Below are 10,000 nucleotides of genomic sequence, written 5' to 3'. Positions count from 1 at the left end.
ATTGACTGTTTAACAAGTTATCTTGAGATGATTTAGGGCCTTTAGTGTCCCCGCGGCCCGGTCCTCGACCAGGCCTCCACCCCCAGGAAGCAGCCCGTGACAGCTGACTAACACCCAGGTCCCTATTTTACTGTTAGGTAAGAGGAGCATCAGGGTGAAAGAATTTCTGCCCATTGTTTCTCGCCGGCGCCCGGGATCGAACCTGGTACCACAGGATCACGCGTCCAGTGTTCTGTCCGCTCAGCCACCGGCTCCCTCAACAAAACAAAGCCGCCACGAGTGTGGAAAGATGAACAGGTTCCGTAAGAGTACACGGGACCTGACAGCTGAGTGGACAGTGCTCGGCATTCGAAGTCCTGAAGTTCCGGGTTCGATCCCCGGTGGAGGCGGAAAGAAAAAAAAATGGCAAAGTTTCTTTCACACTGATGCCCCTGTTACCTAGCAGTAAATAGGTACCTTGGAGTTAGACAGCTGCTACAGGTTGCTTCCTGGGGAAGGGGGTGGTTAAGAAAAAGGCCTGGCCGAGGAACGGGCCAGGGCAGGCCCCGAAACCATCTCAAGATAACCACAAGATAACAGGTAAATCCTTGGTGACTGGAAGCCCTGAGTGTCAGCACCTTGACTACTTCCTCAAAAAGAATGTCACTGGTTGGTAGCCGAGACACTCTCTCACACACACACACACACACACACACACACACACACACACACACACACACACACACACGCACACACACACACGCACACACACACACGCACACACACACACACACGCACACACACACACACACACACACACACACACACACACACACACACACACACACACACACACACACACACTAGGCAGTGATGTGGTGGAGGCTGACTCCATACACGTTTCAAATGTAGATATGATAGAGCCCAGTAGACTCAGGAATCTGTACACCAGTTGATTGACAGTTGAGAGGCGGGACCAAAGAGCCAGAGCTCAACCCCCGCAAGCACAATTAGGTAAGTACACACACAGCTCTTTCAACCTCCTCAGTGTAAATGTTTTATCAGTCAACAGCTCTTGGAGTGGACCACCAAGATGATAACACACTTGGAGCACAAAGTCAGGAGAACAATGACGGTACAGAAACACTTAAAGACACACCTGTACTAAGCAAGTATCTCCTGTTGCACCAGCATTAAGACAGGGTTCAAAGTGTATTGCTTGAATGGTCAGCTGGCATCACCCTTCCCCTCCCCCCTATGGAAGGCATTGGCACTCACTGGGTGCCAAGATGCCTCTGAGAAATGTGGAATGCCTATATCAAATATTGACTACACCCCCCGTCTCTGAGGCCAGACCACTCTGCCATCTGCCACGAGGCTCATTAATTAAGAAGGCGAGAAGAGAGAGTGTTTCAGAAAGGCAATACTAGGCAGCTCTTATTCATATCCACAGAATGTTTTTACGTATATGTGTAACCTCCCTTCTCCCTCAGACTCGTGTACGTTTGTGGTGGGTGCAGGAGACAAGAGAGAGAGAGAGAGAGAGAGAGAGAGAGAGAGAGAGAGAGAGAGAGAGAGAGAGAGAGAGAGAGAGAGAGAGAGAGAGAGACAGAGAGACAAAGAGACAGAGAGACAGAGAGAGACAGACAGACAGACAGAGAGAGAGAGAGAGAGAGAGAGACAGAGACAGAGACAGCCAGCCCCCAGAGCAACTCATCATGGAGGATGACTGGGCTATAAGCAACATTTACCAGCAGGTCGGCTATACACACAGCTCGGAGGCCAGCTGGAGGCACCCCTCACTTGATCCCCACCACCACCCACTCTCCCTCCTTACCTACCATCCCATCATTTCGGGGCTCAACGTCCCCGCGGCCCGCTCCTCGACCAGACATCGTTGCTTAACAGGTCAACCAAGCTGTTGGACGCTATTGGACCCTCACCCAATGATTCCAACTCTACACACTCACTGAATTCCCCTCCTCTTGCGTTACTTGCAAGATATTCTAACTTCCCGTATCTCCAAAACGAGTTCCTTTCAAGCTTAAGCCGTCATTACACCCAAATTGCAAGAGTATGGCAACTTTGAACAGTACGGCAAAATCAACAGCATGAGACACATGGCAAGTCGTGTAGTTATGGCAACAGAGGACGCAGCATCACCCACATATAACGAACCCCTCCCAAAGCAATCATTCCAGTCAACGTTGATGAAACACGCGCTCCGTCCTCCCAAACAGGAAGACGAGGGAAAAAAACACAAATAAAGGAGTGTGTGTGTCATTAAAACGAAGAGAATCTATTTTCAGTTCCACACACTCGTCGGGGGAAATCTTTAGAGAATCTGGCTCTGGCGGCATTATCCAAGCCCCTGTGTGTGTGTGTGTGGTGTGGTTATCTTGAGGTTATCTAGAGATGATTTCGGGGCTTTTTAGTGTCCCCGCGGCCCGGTCCTCGACCAGACCTCCACCCCCAGGAAGCAGCCCGTCACAGCTGACTAACACCCAGGTACCTATTTTACTGCTAGGTAACAGGGGCATAGGGTGAAAGAAACTAAACTCTGCCCATTGTTTTTCGCCGGCGCCTGGGATCGAACCCAGGACCACAGGATCATAAGTCCCGCGTGCTGTCCGCTCGGCCGACCGGCTCCCTTCCCTGGAAATACAAACCGTAACTGTCTCTTATTTTCCGCTTGTTACAACTTGTAATAAAGTTGTTACATCTTGGCTTAACGTGTTTATGACGTGTTAGAACGTTGTTACAACTTGCTATATTGGTTGTTATAACTGGTTAGGTGTCAAAACTTGTTCGAACGTTGTACCAACGTCGTAGTTTCGTTGGGTGTGTTTGGCGGGTAAGGGGCCAGATTCACGAAGCATTTACGTAAGAACTTACGAACCTGTCCATCTTTTCTCAATCTTGGGGCGGCTTGGTTTACAATTATTAAACAGTTAATGAGCTTCGAAGCACCAGGAGGCTGTTTATAACAATAGCAACAGTTGATTGGCAAGTTTTCATGCTTGTAAATTGTTTAATAAATAATGTCTCCGTGGTGTAATGGTAAGACACTCGCCTGGCGTTCCGCGAGCGCTATGTCATGGGTTCGTATCCTGGCCGGGGAGGATTTACTGGGCGCAATTCCTTAACTGTAGCCTCTGTTTAACGCAACAGTAAAATGTGTACTTGGATGAAAAAACGATTCTTGCGGCGGGGATCGTATTCCAGGGACCTGCCCGAAACGCTACGCGTACTAGTGGCTGTACAAGAATGTAACAACTCTTGTATATACTGTATCTCATAACCAAAGCTGTCAAAGATTGAGGAAAGATGTACACGTTCGTAAGTGCTTGCGTAACTGCTTAGTGAATCTGATCCAAGGTAAGATAACCTCAAGGTCCACACCAAGGCCCACCACCAGCACAATCTTGGAATTCCAGTGACCTGGCGCTCTAGGAGACTCGAACCCTGGACACCCTCAAGTGGGTGAGGCCGAAGCTCTAGCGACTGGACCATAGGTAGTCTTCAAAAAGGAAAGATTCACTCTTGGTATTCGTGTTCGTGACATGTCCTGGGAACGTAGGTTTACGGCCAGTAGGGGTCCCAAACATGTTCCGGTGTGGACGCTATGACGCCATAGTGACGTCACACACCTCGAGCACATTATAAGTATAACGAATTGCCTTTTGTTGACGTCAGTTCAGGATAGGATCAGTTGAAATGGGTTGGGTTTATATAGTACGGGATTACGTAGAATGGGGGTGCTCCTTCCTGACCCCTCACGCACACGCACGCACGCACGCACGCACGCACACACACACACACACACACACACACACACACACACACACACACACACACACACTCCCTGTAGGATCCAGAGAAGTATTTTACTCCTGTGATTAATAGTCGTTCCGTTAATCCGGTACCATGTTGGGGCGATGAATACACCTGTGTATATCATGAGATATATATGATATATATGATATATATAATATATATAATATATATAGATATAACACTCACCTTTCCGCCGCAGTTATACACCCCCAGCCCCGTCTCTCAACTGCTCACTCCGTACAAAAATGCGACTGTTTTCCCAACCCAAAGCGTGAACTTAACCCATGCAACCCACCAAACCTATTGAGGCCGATACATAGAAAACGTCAATATTTGTACAAATACATCGTATTTACAACAAATTAGGCAAAAAAAATATATAAATAATGCGACGTATTAGGTGAAAGGACAAGGTTGATACCTGCCAACCTGTCCTTGAGTCGTCTAACACACTTACTAACACACTAAGTGTGTTACGAGGCGAGCAACGCCCAGAATATTACCGTAAGACACACTTAAGGTTGATACCTGCCAACCTGTCTTTGAGTCGTCTAACACACTTACTAACACACTAAGTGTGTTAAGAGGCGAGTAACGCCCAGAATATTACCGTAAGACACACTTAACAGTCTCGTAAAACAAAGCTTAAAAGGGGGTTTAAACACACATAAGGTGGCATCGGGGCTGGAAAGACTTCAGCCAGGACCACCTACAATGTATTCCAATGGACAAAGTTCGGATAAAATGTGTGGAACAAGTTACATAATAGTATGTAAACTCACAGCAAACTTTCCAGCACAGGTTCGATAAATAGTTAAAAAAAAAGAGGAAAAGTAAAATGAAACTGAAATCAGTTTACTGAATTACACACACACACACACACACACACACACACACACACACACACACACACACACACACACACACACACACACACACACACACACACGCACGCACGCGCGCAACACGTTATACGACAAAGAGCACTGGGAAGACGGGACACCACGAGCGTAGCTCTCATCCAGTAACTACACTTAGGTAATTACACTCCTTGTCGGGGCCAAAGAGCTGAAGCTCAACTCCCGCAAGCACAACTAGGCGAACACACACTGGGAGATGAGGCATCTCAAGCTATTCTCACCACGTTCAACAAAAACGGGTTATATATATATATATATATATATATATATATATATATGTATATATATATATATATATATATATATATATATATATATATATATATATATATATATATATATGAAGGCAGAAGAGTATGTATGAGAGGAGGCAGAGCTGCCCACCACACAGCACCCAGGCTGCCATTCATTCCAACGTGACTCTTCACACTAACTGAATTATTGCAAGTTTTATACAAGGGAGTGGCCGGAGGGGTAGGGAGAAGGAGGGGAAGCAGGAGGGAGAAGGAGGGGGAGGGATAGTGAGAGGGGGTAGAATACAGTAGGGTGAGAGAGTGTCACCATACTAAACACAGCTGCTTACTCTCCTGTGTACTGCCTCTCCTTCCTCGCCCAGCTGGTCTCTCTCTGTTAATTTACCCCACTGTCAAGAAGCGGTAGATTTTACCATCTTCGCACCTCTGGGAGTATGTAACATCCGCTGATGTAGATTTGACTAAATGTAAACTCTGTCAGCAGAACTATTCGCATACTTTGCGTCATTATATAATGGAATGTGAAACAAATCGCGGAATTCGGAGATAACACCATCAATGGAGTTCAAGAAATGTGTACCTCATTCATAATGATGTACTGCCGGGAATCTTAGCGAGGTATCTAAAATTTGCTTACTGTAGGTGCAGCCTGCACATGACTGTAAAGCTGCCGCCCAGTTGGGTGGGTGTGGAGCAACACTAGTACCTGCTTGATACCTGCTTGATCGGGTTCTGGGAGTTCTTCTACTCCCCCAAGCCCGGCCCGAGGCCACTGTGTGTAACTGAGTGACTCACCATAGATGTAAAGTGCCTTGCATAGTGACTGTTGTGAGCCTCTTGTTGAATCACTTGTGATACAAAAGGGGGGTAGAAATAGCCTAGGCTAATCTATCCCTTTGAGATGTATTTTTTCTTGTCCCAATAAACATACTTGAACTTGAAACAAAAGATTATCGATGTGTATATGTATTTGTGTAAATGATTGTGTATATATTATATATATATATATATATATATATATATATATATATATATATATATATATATATATATATATATATATATATATATATATATAATAATTGTATAACTAGCGTCAAAAGATTGTCACTTTGCTTAGCTAAACGAACTATTATAACCCTTTCCACCACCGCCCACGAGATGGGTATGGGGTGCATAATAAAGAAAAAAGCTGAAATCGGACTAGGGACGAACGAGCAAGGCTCCCAGTTCTCCAAGTAGCAAAGCAGCTTTCAAAACTAGCATTATTATTATTATTAACCTCTTTATTGACAAGCAGGCTATTCTGCCAGCAGGAACTGCTCTTTAGTTCTTCCTTTCCTCACACGCCTTACTTCCCTCATACCCCCCTCCTCCTTCCCTCACACCCCCCCCCCCTCCTTCCCTCACACCCCCCCCCCTCCTTCCCTCACACCCCCCTCCTTCCCTCACACCCCCCTCCTTCCCTCACACCCCCCTCCTTCCCTCACATCCCCCTCCTTCCCTCACACCCTCCCCCTTCCCTCATACCGCGGCCAGTGTTGCTTGTGACCCAACTATGCATCACTCTGGACGCTTCACAACTTGCCAGGAGCCTCCAGAGATTCACAACTCTGTCGAGAGAGAGAGAGAGAGAGAGAGAGAGAGAGAGAGAGAGAGAGAGAGAGAGAGAGAGAGAGAGAGAGAGAGAGAGAGAGAGAGAGAGAGAGAGAGAGAGAAGGGGGGAGGTGTGTGTGTGTGTACTGGTAAGCAAACGATTCCCACCCCTCGCTACAAGTGACAGAAGGGTGTTTGGGCAATGAGAGGAGGGGACTGCATCGCCCCGAAGGGCCACAGTCACTAACATCACACTGCCACAATTCCCTGGGGCCACACCACTACCATCACTACCACAATTCCCTGGGGCCACACCACCACCATCACTACCACAATTCCCTGGGGCCACACCACCACCATCACCACCACAATTGCCGCTCTCCACAACCCCTCCTCACCACAACCACACCGCACATACCACATGACATGACCGCAACATCTAAGATACTGAGGGGGATTGACAAGGTAGACAAAGACAGCCTCTTCAGAGTGAGAGAAAGTAGCATAACACACACACACACACACACACACACACACACACACACACACACACACACACACACACACACACACACACACACACACACACACAGGTATGAACAGGTATTGAAACTTAGAACAGGCGAGGACAGGTATACAGAGAATGACAGAGAGGTGTGTGAGGAACTCAACAAGAGGTTCCAGGAGGTCTTCACAATAGAACAGGGTGAGGTCACTGTGTTAGGAGAAAGGGAGGTAAACCAGGCGGCCTTGGAGGAGTTCGAAATTACGAGAGAGGAGGTCAAGAGACACCTGCTGGATCTGTATGTTAGAAAGGCTGTTGGTCCAGATGGGATCTCACCATGGGTACTGAAAGAGTGTGCAGAGGCACTTTGCCTGCCACTCTCCATAGTGTATAGTAAGTCACTAGAGACGGGAGACCTACCAGAAATATGGAAGACGGCGAATGTGGTCCCAATATACAAAAAGGGCGACAGACAAGAGGCACTGAACTACAGGCCAGTGTCCTTGACTTGTATACCATGCAAGGTGATGGAGAAGATCGTGAGAAAAAACCTGGTAACACATCTGGAGAGAAGGGACTTCGTGACAAATCGCCAACATGGATTCAGGGAGGGTAAATCTTGCCTTACAGGCTTGATAGAAATCTACGATCAGGTGACACAGATTAAGCAAGAAAGAGAGGGCTGGGCGGACTGCATTTTCTTGGATTGTCGGAAAGCCTTTGACACAGTACCGCATAAGAGGCTGGTACATAAGCTGGAGAGACAGGCAGGTGTAGCTGGTAAGGTGCTCCAGTGGATAAGGGAGTATCTAAGCAATAGGAAGCAGAGAGTTACGGTGAGGGGTGAGACCTCCGATTGGCGTGAAGTCACCAGTGGAGTCCCACAGGGCTCTGTACTCGGTCCTATCTTGTTTCTGATATATGTAAATGATCTCCCGGAGGGTATCGATTCATTTCTCTCAATGTTTGCGGACGATGCTAAAATTATGAGAAGGATTAAAACAGAAGAGGACTGTTTGAGGCTTCAAGAAGACCTAGACAAGCTGAAGGAATGGTCGAACAAATGGTTGTTAGAGTTTAACCCAACCAAATGTAATGTAATGAAGATAGGTGTAGGGAGCAGGAGGCCAGATACAAGGTATCATCTGGGAGAGGAAATTCTTCAGGAGTCAGAGAAGGAAAAAGACTTGGGGGTTGATATCACGCCAGACCTGTCTCCTGCAGCACATATCAAGCGGATAACATCAGCGGCATATGCCAGGCTGGCCAACATACGAACGGCATTCAGAAACTTGTGTAAAGAATCATTCAGAACTTTGTATACCACATATGTCAGGCCAATCCTGGAGTATGCAGCCCCAGCATGGAGTCCATATCTAGTCAAGGATAAGACTAAACTGGAAAAGGTTCAAAGGTTTGCCACCAGACTAGTACCCGAGCTGAGAGGTATGAGCTACGAGGAGAGACTACGGGAATTAAACCTCACTTCGCTGGAAGACAGAAGAGTTAGGGGGGACATGATCACCACATTCAAGATTCTGAAGGGGATTGATAGGGTAGATAAAGACAGTCTATTTAACACAAGGGGCACACGTACTAGGGGACACAGGTGGAAACTGAGTGCCCAAATGAGCCACAGAGATATTAGAAAGAACTTTTTTAGTGTCAGAGTGGTTGACAAATGGAATGCATTAGGAAGTGATGTGGTGGAGGCTGACTCCATACACAGTTTCAAGTGTAGATATGACAGAGCCCGATAGGCTCAGGAATCTGTACACCTGTTGATTGACGGTTGAGAGGCGGGACCAAAGAGCCAGAGCTCAACCCCCGCAAACACAACTAGGTGAGTACAACTAGGTGAGTACACACCACAACCACACTCACCACTTTATTGGCACACTGAGAGAGTGGGTCCAAAGAGCCACAGCTCAACCCTCCCCCCCCAAGCATAACTAGGTAAGGATACTTCCCGACGCACTCCGTCGTGGGAAGTTAAGCTGATGATCCCTTGCAACTAGAAGTCTTACGGGCTATTCATGCCCATGCGATGAAGATTGACTACTCTCCATCAATCCCCTTGAAGTCAGACAACTTTGGTGGCGTTCAGAAGTAGCGAGTAGACTCTTAACACAATAACAACGGCAAAACATTATTAACTAAACATATGATTTAAAACATAAAACTGAAGAAAACAAACAAAACACCCAGGACCCACCTGCAAACACAGTCGAGCTAACAAACACAAAAGGGCGATAACATAAGCACTCGCAAACACACACAACGACCGTCCGTAACTTGTGCTCCAAACAACCAGCATTACCTACTGACAACCATATCATAAACACGCAGATAACATGTCAAGACAGGCAGATAAGGAGAGATAAAGACAGATAAGGATAGATTAAGGCAAAACAGAGAGATAATGTCATCCAGCTGTTTATCAGGGTGATTGTAGCCCAAACATACACTAGTTATTATGTGATGTTCTACGCCTTGACGTCTGTACGTCACGATATTGTGGTGACGCTAGTGTAGGTGAGGGCCGAGGCTGGCAGGGGCCGAGGCTGGCAGGGGCCGAGGCTGGCAGGGGCCGAGGCTGGCAGGGGCCGAGGCTGGCAGGGGCCGAGGCTGGCAGGGGCCGAGGCTGGCACGGGCCGAGGCTGGCAGGGGTCGAGGCTGGCAGGGGTCGAGGCTGGCAGGGGCCGAGGCTGGCAGGGGCGAGGCTGGCAGGGGCCGAGGCTGGCAGGGGCCGAGGCTGGCAGGGGCCGAGGCTGGCAGGGGCCGAGGCTGGCAGGGGCGAGACTGGCAGGGGCCGAGGCTGGCAGGGGCGAGACTGGCAGGGGAAGGCGGTGATGGGGGATGGTGGCGGGGGAAGAAATCGTTAGTAAGGTAAGGTTCACGCAACCATC

The 10,000-nt window shown here is 47.9% G+C and overlaps 1 protein-coding gene across 4 annotated transcripts in view; it reads right to left on the bottom strand.

The window, feature by feature from the left end:
* Window positions 1-10,000, bottom strand: part of LOC123769184 (E3 ubiquitin-protein ligase ZNRF1) — a 114,209-nt gene that overhangs the window by 72,003 nt on the left and 32,206 nt on the right. Inside the window, exon 1 of one of the 4 annotated variants that reach the window (XM_069310012.1) lies at window positions 9,307-9,406. The exons of the other annotated variants lie outside the window; for them this stretch is intronic. The gene's annotated coding sequence lies outside the window, so the exon portion shown is untranslated. Of the gene's footprint in view, window positions 1-9,306; window positions 9,407-10,000 lie in introns of those variants that run through there. 4 annotated transcript variants of the gene reach the window in all.

The sequence above is a fragment of the Procambarus clarkii genome, chromosome 66 (genome assembly GCF_040958095.1).
Source record: "Procambarus clarkii isolate CNS0578487 chromosome 66, FALCON_Pclarkii_2.0, whole genome shotgun sequence".
NCBI classification, from domain to species: domain Eukaryota; kingdom Metazoa; phylum Arthropoda; class Malacostraca; order Decapoda; family Cambaridae; genus Procambarus; species Procambarus clarkii.
This window is presented reverse-complemented; position numbering and strand designations above follow the sequence as displayed.